General features: G+C 38.7%; 1 long non-coding RNA gene across 1 annotated transcript; it reads left to right on the forward strand.

Moving 5' to 3' along the window:
- The first annotated feature begins 7,863 nt into the window (after window positions 1-7,863).
- On the forward strand, window positions 7,864-10,551 carry LOC136786913 (uncharacterized). The gene is made up of 3 exons (XR_010826526.1): window positions 7,864-8,864; window positions 8,957-9,047; window positions 10,006-10,551. It is a non-coding gene; the product is annotated as an uncharacterized lncRNA (long non-coding RNA).
- The last annotated feature ends 405 nt before the right edge of the window (window positions 10,552-10,956 follow it).

The following is a 10,956-nucleotide window of genomic DNA, read 5'->3' on the forward strand; positions in this document are numbered from 1 at the left end:
AAAGCATTTGGATACTCTAATATATTCCTGAAGTCTTTAAAGTTCCAATCAGTCAGAAGACTTATGTTTTAAAACTATGATGAGAATAAAAGCTTTATTTTGATTTTCTCTATTGACAAATATGTTGGAAAGTAATGTAAAGTTTTCTAATTCTTTTATTTTTTGAAAATTGTAAACGATTATCAGATAATGTGATAGAATATTTTTTAGAAATCTTAAGTGCAGGGTAAAAAGCTTTTTTTTTTTTTTTTGGTAGCATAATGTATTAAAGTTGCACCTGTGTTACTGACCTAATTAAATAGCATTTTATTATATCTTTATTTTCTTCTTAAACCCTTGAGCCCTAAATTAGCAAATCAGTGCTCAGAGTGAGGCGTGTACCTATATATCTGGCAGGGAAGCTGCTGTTCAAAAGAGGAGTTGATGAAGAAAGGGACAAGTATTCAAGTATTTTAACAAGATTATTCATGTGATCTTTTCTAATCTGGGCAATTTCCTTAAACACGTCACAGATTAGGTATGTCTTTAGTTCCTTTACTTAATTTTAAAATTTTATTTTATTGAAATTCTTGTAAAATGGTAATATATTTTTTAATAATAATACATATTTTAAAAGGGTCTGAAGTTCTCATTTTAACATTGAAATAGAAGTCAAGCACTTTTATTCATCCGTCCAATTTTCAGTAAACACACAAATTTAGAAATATTCTTGGATGCTGAATGACTTCTAGATACTGCCATTATGCAGGAAAAAACTATAAGAAAATAGAATCTGAAATCAAATGTTTTATCTGTTGAGGTCAAATGAAGTATTTGATAGCATGGTGTTCATCAATCCAGAATTTGCTTGCTGCTAGTGGAAGTTTTGGAGGCATATGAAATGAAACATTTGGCGTAAGACTTCTTAATTCAAGTCAAGACTTAATAGCTTGCAAAATTCCCTCAGAATTGGACTTCACATTTTTTAAAGTGTTATAGTTTCCATTATGTTTATCTTTACCTCCTTTATATATTACTAATATTATCATACCATAATATCATATTACTAGTGATAGGCCTATAAAATACAATTCTATTCCAAAAGAAATAATAACTATGGCTTAACAAATATCAGATGAACGTATTTCACGTTCAGTCGGTGTTTGGCCATATGTCCTGTATTTCTCTGCTGAGATACCATTTGTCCATAATAACCACCTTGAAATCCTTTTGTAGAAATAAAGTTCAGGAGGAGACCAAGTCAGTCCAGGATTACTATTCTTAAGCCTGAGTCTGGATGTCATTCCACATGCTGAAACATCTATTAAATTAAGGCAGTCATAGGACTGTGAATTTAAGTCATAATTTCCTCCTTTATTTCCATGTTTATCTGAAAACCATGGTAAATAACTCAATGAAAAAAATCACATTACTTTGAGGACAAAATACTTCAATCATTTTTTATTCAGAATTCTTCACTCACCTTTCAGACCAAGCACGAGCCATGCATTCAAAATATATATATATATATATATATTTTAAGTGGAACTTGTTCCCTTTTCAGTTTCCAGAGGTGATGGGAAATGGAGTGATTGCTCTTGGTTTGAGAAGGTTTCACAATTTTTACTTGATTAATCAAAGGAGGTACTGCATAGGTTTCATGGAAAGAAAAAGTTGGCATTCTTTTTGTTTTGAAAATGGAGAAAAAAAAGATTTGTTTGATATCTTTTGGAGAAGCATACTGACAAGATGTCTCATTAGAGCTGTGTAGATTACAAATAAAATGAGTTGTATATATATTTTTTGCTTTGGCCATCACAAAAAGAGATTGATAGTGACCATGTCCCTAACATGACTTACAACTAATAAAAATGAAAGTAGGAACATAGGCCAGAAAAGCAAAAAAAAAAAAAAAAAAAAAAAAAAAAAAAAAAAACAGGGAAATAAACAGGCTATTCATGTAATCAAGATCTGATAAAATTTCTAAAACACTAGCCATTTCACTTACACATTTTAGTGATTATCTTCAAACGCTCATGAAGGCCAAGTGAGGTACAAGAGAACTGAAAAAAAAAAAAAAGCTAACACTGTAGTTAAGAAAACATAAAACAGTTGAACTTTTGGTATCAGGACAAGTACTTTGTTTAATACATTACTAAACAATCAATCAAAGAGCATCTGTAGAGTAAATCAGTGATAGGAAGCAGCTGTTCTGGAAGTTTCCACAACAAATCATATAAAAGCAAACTAATTAACTCCTCAAAAAAGTAATTAGCCTAGAGTACAGGAAGAAATTGGTATGGTATATCTTAAGCAAAATTTTCTTACATAGTCATACAGTCTGGACATTCTTCTCTCCAAACTAAAGGACTGTGATTGATCTATTATAAAATTGGAGAACAGATGTTTTCAAAGGATTTAAAGAGAAGTCATGATAATTGGTTTTCAGTTAAACATGTCAACTGAATCCAGCTCATGTTGCTTTTTGAGACCAGTACCATTCCACATTTTCATTAACGACTATCAGGCATGGAGAAGGCACTCTGAAAATAGGTGGATAATATAAAACTGAAAGAGGTTAAAGCGCAGGGAACAGAATTACAATTCAAAATGATCTTAGTGAAATGAATGGAGATCAAAAAATTTAATTCAGTGAATACAAATGCAAAAAAATTATTCAGAAGGAAGGAATTAAATACACAAACAGCAAACAATTTGTGAGGAAGGAGTAGGAGTGTCTCAAGTTTGCACAATGTTATTTCAAAGAAAACATCACTTTGAAAGGAAGGTTTTGTAAAGCAACTCAACGGAAATTGAGATAATTATTCTTGTCCCAGACAGGCCCAAATGTAAAGTAATTGAAAGAAATCCAAGAAAGTGTTTTAGGAAAGATAACCTAAAAGGATAAATTGAAATAGGACAAATTTGTTTAGCTTCAGGAAAAAGAAAAAAAAAAAAAGTATTAAACATAGTTAATCAAATGTGTGGGAAGTCAGTATAAAGACAGTAAACAGTTCTTTTTCAGGTTTCCTGAGGTTAGTATGAGGAATAATTGAGTTACTTACTGCAAGCAAGTTGTAGACTAGGTAGTAAGAAAACTTTGTAACTGTAATGATAGTTAAAGGGTGTCAACAATAACAATGGTAATGGTCAAGACCCAGGAAAGGGCAACTGCAAAAAGGTAGACCTGCTGCGTACCTTGGGCCTGTATTTGTGACATCACAAACAGGCTACCGAGCTTGGTCAAGCCAGATGACTGTCACCTGCTCCTGCTTTTTCTGTCCCCTACAGGGACAACTGAGGCTGTGAGAAGGAGACTTGGAAATATCAGAAGGGACTTTAGACGCTGAAGGGATCAGGAACACAAGTAGTGTTCTCCTCAATCCTCCCAGCTGGAGACTGGGACAAAAAGAGGAGGCAGCATATGGGTCAGGTGAATGATTGGCTGTGTAGCTGGTGCCATGATCAAGGTTTCATGTTCTTCGATCTTGGGAGTGCTTTTGAGAGACCAGGCATGCTGTCACAGGATGGGGCGCACCTGACCAAGTAGGGCAAGAGTGTTTTGGGCAGCAAGCTGGCTGGATTCGTTAGCTGGGCTTTAAACTATATTTGGTGGGGGAAGGGGATGTACCTGTAAGTGACTCAAAAGAACTCCTGAATACCAATACTTTAAAAAAGAGCAGGGAAACACCTGTGAATAATCCCTTAGGAATTAGGAAGGACTCCTCTAAAAAGGCGTTATGGCCCATAGCCCAGATGAAGTGCCTCTACACCAATGGACACAGCATAGGAAAGAAGCAGGAGGAGTTGGAAGCCATAATGCAATTAGAATACTATGATCTAATTGCTGTCACGGAAACGTGGTGGGATGAATCACACAGCTGGAACATTGGAATAGAGGGCTACAAGCTTTACAGGAGAGACAGGCAGGGAAGGAAGGGTGGGGGTGTTGCCCTCTACGTTAAGAAACCGATAGACTGTGAAAAGTTCCCTCTGAGAAACAGTCAAGACCAGGTTGAGAGCCTGTGGGTAAAAATTAAGGACCAGACATCTTGTAGTTATGGTCTGCAGTAGGCCACCTGATCAAGAGGAGCCTGTTGATGAGGCCTTCTTGCTCCAACTACAGGAAACATCATGCTCACAGGCTGTCATCCTCCTGGAGGATTTCAACCACCGGATGTTTGCTAGGAAAGCCAAGTGGCAGGCAGTAAGCAATCCAGAAGACTCCTAGAGTCCACTGAGGACAACTTCCTCATCCACATATTAGACAAACCAACCAGAGAAGCATTACTTGGCCTGGTGCTCACCAAAGCAGAAGAGCTCATTAAAGAAGTTAAGACTGGAGGAAGCCTTGTTTGCAGTTCTCTGGTTGAGTTTGTGATCTCAGGGGATATGGGCCAGGCTAAGAGCAAAGTCAGGACCCTGAACTTCAGAAGAGCCAACTTCCAGCTGTTCAAAGAATTAGTGGAGGAACTCCCATGGGACATGATCCTTAGGGACAGAGGATCTGATCAGAGCTGGCAACTCTTTAAGGATATTTTCCATGGAGCGCAAGAGCTCTCTATTCCAATATGTAATAAATCAAACAGGGAAGGTAGGAAACTGGCATGGTTGAACAAGGACGTTCTGGTCAAAATTAGGCAAAAGAAGAAAATGCACAGATGGTGGAAACAGGGCCATGTGCCATGGGAAGAGTACAGAAATGCTGTCTGGATGTGCAGGGATGGGATCAAGAAAGCCAAGGCACTGACACAAGTAAACTTGGAGAGATGTGCAAAGAATAACAAGAAGGGGTTCTACAGGTACATTGGCCACAAAAGAAAAACTAAGGAGACTGTAACTTATCTGACAAATGAAGACAGACAACTACTAACAACAGATGTGGAAAAGGCAGAGGTACTTAACAACTCCTTTGCCTTGATCCTCACTAGGTCAGGTTTCCCACATCTCTCAAGTCCCCAAACCTCTAGGCAGGGGCTGGGGGAGCAGAGTGTGTCCCACTGTAAGCAAAGAGCAAGTTCAGGACCTCCTGACACAACAACTACAAGTCTATGCACCTTGATGGCATAGGGACATTTAGGTTGGAAATTAGGAGACATTTCTTCTCAGAATGAGTAGTCAGGCATTGGAATGGGTTGCTCAGGGAGGTGGTAGAGTCACCATCCCTGGGGGTGTTTAAGGAACGCTTGGACATTGTGTTTAGGAACATGGTTTAGTGGGTTATAGTGGTGGTAGGAGGATAGTTGGACCAGAAGATCTTTGAGGTCTTTTCCAACCTTAATGATTCTATGATTCTATGACATGCATCCCAGGGTCCTGAAAGAGTTGGATGATGTAGTCACCAAGCCACTCTCCATCATATCTGAAAAATCATGGCAGTCAGGCAAAGTGCCTGGTGACTGTAAAATGGAAATATCACTCCCATTTTTAAAAAGGGTAGAAAGGAAGACCCAGGGATCTACAGATCTGTGAGCCTCACCTCTCTGCCTGGGAACGTCATGGAATGAATCCTCCTGGAGGCAATGTTAAGGCACATGCAGGACAAGGAGGTGATCCAGGACAGCCAGTATGGCTTCACCAAGGGGAAATCATGCCTGACCGATCTGGTGGCTTTCTACAAGTGACTACATCAGTTGACAAGGGAGGACTGACTGATGTCAGCTACTTGGACTTCTTGAGGCTTTTGACACAGTCCCACACAACATCTTAACCTCTAAATTGGAAAAATATGGATTTGAAGGATGGACCATCTGGTGGATAAGGGATTGGCTCGATGGCCACACCCAGAGAGTAGTGGTTAATGGTTCTATATCCAGGTGGAGACTGGTGATGAGTGGTGTCCCTCAGGAGTCTGTCCTGGGACTGGTGATTTTCAATATCTTCATCAATAAAACATACGATAGAATTGCGTGCAACCTCAGCAAGTTTGCAGATGACACCAAGCTGAGTGTTGCAGTTGATACAACAGCAGGATGAGATGCCATTCAAAGGGACATGGACAGGCTGGATAAGTGGGCCCATGTGAACCGCATGAGGTTCAACAAGTCCAAGTGCAAGATCTTTTACCTGGATCAGGGCAATCCCAGACAGGAGTACAGACTGGGTGAACTCATTAGGAGCAGCCCTGCGGAGAGACTTGGGGGTTCTGGTAGACAAAAGGCTCAGCATGAGCCAGCAGTTTGTGCTTGTAGCCCAGAAGGCCAACTCGATCGTGCGCTACATCTAAAGAGGAGTGGCCAGCAGATCAAAGGAGTTGATTGTGCCCCTCTGCTCTGCCCTCATGAGGCCTGACCTGGAGTACTGTGTACAGCTTTGGGGCCCGCGGCACAAGAAGGATGTGGACTTGTTCGAGCAAGTCCAGAAGATGGCTACAAAGATGATCAGAGGGCTGGAGCACCTCTCCTATGAAGAAAGGCTGAGAGAGCTGGGGATGTTCAGCCTACAGAAGAGAAGGCTCTGGGGAGACCTCATTGCAGCCTCTCAGTACATCAAAGGGTCTTATAAAAAGGATGGAGAAGGACTCTTTACTCGGGTAGATAATGACAGGACAAGGGGGAACGGTCTTAAACTAAAAGAGGACAGATTTACACTAGACATTAGGAGGAAATTTTTCACTGTAAGGGCAGTGAGGCACTGGAACAGGTTTCCCAGAGAAGCTGTGGATGCCCCATCCCTGGAGGTGTTCAAGGCCAAGCTGGATGGGGCCTCGGCCAATCTGATCTAGTGCGTGGCATCCCTGTCTATGGCAGGTGGGTTGGAGTTAGATGATCTTTAAGGTCCCTTCCAATCCATGACATTCTATGATTAAACACTATTATTTTCCTTGAAAGCATTGTAAATTTCCCATCCTGGGAGACTGGTAAAAGCAGTTTAGTCAGATATCTGTCATAGGCACTGGACATCCTTGTTCAATGAGGAGAGGAACCTGAGAAATCTTGGGGGTTCCTTCAACATCTACATTTCTATTTATATGTATGTGTAAAATGCTAACTATCAGAAGGACTGTAGTAAATACTAATTCAATGAATTGGGAAAAGGTTTTCAAATTTTAATCTAAGCCTGTGATTTTTAGTTATGTAATCTTCATGATAATCTGTGAGAAATTCTTAATGATTGAGTAAATGGCAGATATGTACTCATAACAGATATGTCCAATTTAACTACATTTTTATGGTGGAGATCTCACAGAGAGATTTCTAGAAGCAGTTATAGCATAGAAGCAGGATCGCTTTATTATTCAAATAATAGCAAAGTTTATAAAGGTACCTCCCATTAGATCATTCACAGAGTTGCACAGATCAGAAATAAAGGACTGGCAGGCCTTTAGGTATTTATTTTACCCAACCTGTCTTTTATTTATCAATACACAGAAATCATATTTTAAATGAGCACTCACCATATTTCAATATAACCAACTAATATGAATATTTCCTCAAAACCTGTGCACATCTGCCTTGTACTTTTACTGTTAGTCATGTGATGTAACAGTATTCTCTCTCTTTCATTGTTTGCAACTTGACCATAGTGTACTCTGAGTGATGAAATGTGGTGTAAGTCCTCACAGAGAACATTTAACACCCCGTTAATAATCCCCCCAAAGAAATATTCCCTGGAAAAGATAAACAGTAAGACAGGAGCCATTGCACACAATCGGGAAACACGTTAATAGATCATGGAGTATTATCAAGGATATAATTTGTGGTAAAAATCATGGCTTGTTTGTTGCCATATCTTGATGTATAAAGTTGAAGATTGGTTTGTGTGTCCTAAAGGTTTGTGTTATTTTTCAACTACTCCCATTTTCTTAACAAAAGATACTGTTTTTCCCTGCAAGCCTTTTCTTGCTGATTCAGTCCAGTAACACCAACAGTGAAGTATTAGTTAGCATAAATGTGAGTAACTTTGATAAACAACTGTATTAGAATAGACTTACATGGCTGAAGTGCCACCCAAAACATTCACCTAGTCTGTGAGCATCCCCACCTCTTTCGTTGGTCTCATGTTAGGTTTCAAAGGTGATGTAATAGAGAGCCAGAGAGTGCAATAGAGGGAGGGGTGTGTAATTGAGGACATTCCTCTCATGTTTCTTCCCTTCCCATAGGCAAGACCCACTGTCACTCTTCAAATGGTGAGAGTGATGCATTTGACACCTGGCATAATGTGATGGGGAAGATGTTATGACATTGGACTGCAGCTGTGTACCACCTACTAAGCACCTCTTTGAGTGTAGGCCCTCCATAAAGGGAAATATATGTTGGCAGGAGTACCAGACTACAGCTTCATCCCAACTCCATGACCCTATTTGTTAAGCACAGCTGGTTGTAATATCAAAGAATTTATGTGTTAGCAATGCCTGGTGTGTCAGATCACCAATTGGGATAGAGTTATAAACATGTGATGTCTCTCAGCTGCTGGGGACTAGAGATGGGAGCTAACAGTGTGAGTCTTTACACAGGTGTGGGAGTAGGATGATATGAAATGGATAGTTAGATTATAAAATTAAAAGAATAAGTGGTGCTGTCACATGTAATTGCCTTCAGTGGTGCTCTGTATCGCTCGAAGCACACCTGGCATCACATGCATATTCCATAACCCCTGAATTAACAACACATGTACCAGCTTCACAGTTAACTTTGCTCCCCGGGGTATTTATAAATCAAGGCTCTGACTCAAAGCTAGTGTTGTTTTTTTTTTTTTTTTCTTGGTTCTACCACAAATGCTCAAGGGGATGAGCTACTATATTGTTCTACTAAGAACTGCTCTGTGCTTTTATAAGCTTCTCTGAAAAATTGTGATAATAGACAAAGTGAACAACATTTTCGCTAACCTGGGGAATGAGACCTGGTAATGAAGGATACTAAACGCGTACAACTACTGTAGAGCAGGCAAGTAAAACAAACTACTGAAATCAGTATGAAAGTACTTGGACCCCTAGTTGTATACAAAAAGAAGTTTAAGTGTTTCATTTTTTTTTTAGATAAAATGAGCCTGAGAACTGCTAAGGAAATTGAAAGTCTGACTATTGTGAAAGTAAAGGAAAAAGCAAGTCACAGATATTTGATGCAAAGGTAACTTTTCTTACATAAAATTGAGGTTCACATTTAACACTGTTTTTGTTGTTGTGGTTTGTTTTTGTTTTTTTAACAACCACATTAATGAAGTTTCCTCATAGTATGAGGAACAGGTCATTAGCATGTTCAAGTATTTTTAAAAATCCTGCTAGTAACTTGTTTAAAATCTGAAGATAAATCTCACTAGGCAGTTGTAGTGACAGTATTACTGTGCTATTATTACAGTATCCATGGAAGATGTATGCACATAATTACTAAAACACTGTAACAGGCATATTAACACATTCTAAGTAAAGCATTTTAATCTGTAACATTAAAATAATACATATTTCTAATCATCTTTAGATCTTACATCTGTAATGCAATATGTTTGGGGAGTGGAGCAAGAGGATTACTTACAAGGTAGTCAGGCAAAGTGTGGTGACCTGATTTATTACCACAAAAAAAAAAAAAAAAAAAAAACCTGCTCTCCTAGATCCTTTACAGCACTTCTTTTGTTAATATGGGATTTCTCCAAGTCAGTTCAATGCAATTCATAACAGTTTAATTGTTTTGGTAAAGAACTAATCCTGGGTAAGGAAAAAAAAATAAAAAAAAGAAAAAGAAAAAAATGAAAAAATGCATAATTTCAAAAGTTTCTGTCTGGTAACTGGAGCTGAACCAGCTCATCCAGGAATGGTAACTAATGAAATGCCCACATGCAAGAAAGAAAATATAACGTGATATGGAATGAAACCTGAAAGCAGAAGAACCTCTTTCAACAGCAGTAAAATGTTATTCTTAACCTGACATTTCATTGGACCTTGCCCTGTGAGTAACTGGGAAAAAAAAAATCTCATTATACCTCATATAGTGAGATTTTAGTATTATACCAAAGTTTTTCAACATGTGTGCTTTTGTATAGTCTAGCAAATGTTTTCCTGCAGCATATGTAAGTGTATATTTATTGCCGTAGGTAGTGATCCTGACCTGAAGATCACCGTACATGGAGGAGCAGGTGGTCCATGTCACTGTTAGCATGAGCAGTCGCAGGCACCCTGTGCATGCACAGTGTGGCTTTCAGGCCTATGTTTTGATGTGTGCATCCCTTGGCCAAAGGATGAACTTGGCCAGTTTATCCAGCTGGAGCCAACAGGCAGATCCCACTTGGTCCTGGTGATTATACTACCTGTATGGCCTTGCCTTTATGTAACAGTACAGCAAAGGTTCCTATGTGAATATCTTTATTTCACAGTAAAAATGATGAATGAAGATGTTTTATTTTTAAAAATAGCTCTAATGGCCAAAATGGGGTAACCATGCCTGGGATGGGCACTGCATGGCATGCTGTGCCCTAATTAGAGACACTGCACCGCTCCGTTTCCAGCATATGAAAGGATATAAGGTTATCTATACTACCCTTTCTTTATAGTGTTAGTTCTAGTAAATGCCATTTTAGGCTATACTAGACAGAGTGCCTTTCTCATTGGGATCACAATGAACCAGTACCTCTTGGTGCAAAGCACCATGTATTCATTCCTCTTGATAGCATGAAAGCTGTATGGTCTAATGATCATTCTGGTGAAGAAGTGTTATCTTTATAAATGGCAAAGTTAAGAAAGATAATAGGCAAATAATGTTTTATAATAGTTTTGTTTCTTGCAAAATATGGCTTAATTCCGCATTCTCTAGACTTTTAAGAAGGAACTCTTTGAACACAATTTGTAGCAGCTTTCAAAAGCAAGATGAAATCATGCAGGTTTTTCTCTGTGTTGAGGATGACTCAAAGACTTGCCTTCAATTAGACCATATTTCTCATAAATATTCAGTGTTTCTCATAAACTTGCACAAAAAAAAAATCTATACCCTAGTCACCAAAATACATTGAACACACAACTATGTTTAATAACAGAAAAGAAGCTAACAG

Source organism: Anser cygnoides, chromosome 1 (genome assembly GCF_040182565.1).
Source record: "Anser cygnoides isolate HZ-2024a breed goose chromosome 1, Taihu_goose_T2T_genome, whole genome shotgun sequence".
Classification (NCBI taxonomy): domain Eukaryota; kingdom Metazoa; phylum Chordata; class Aves; order Anseriformes; family Anatidae; genus Anser; species Anser cygnoides.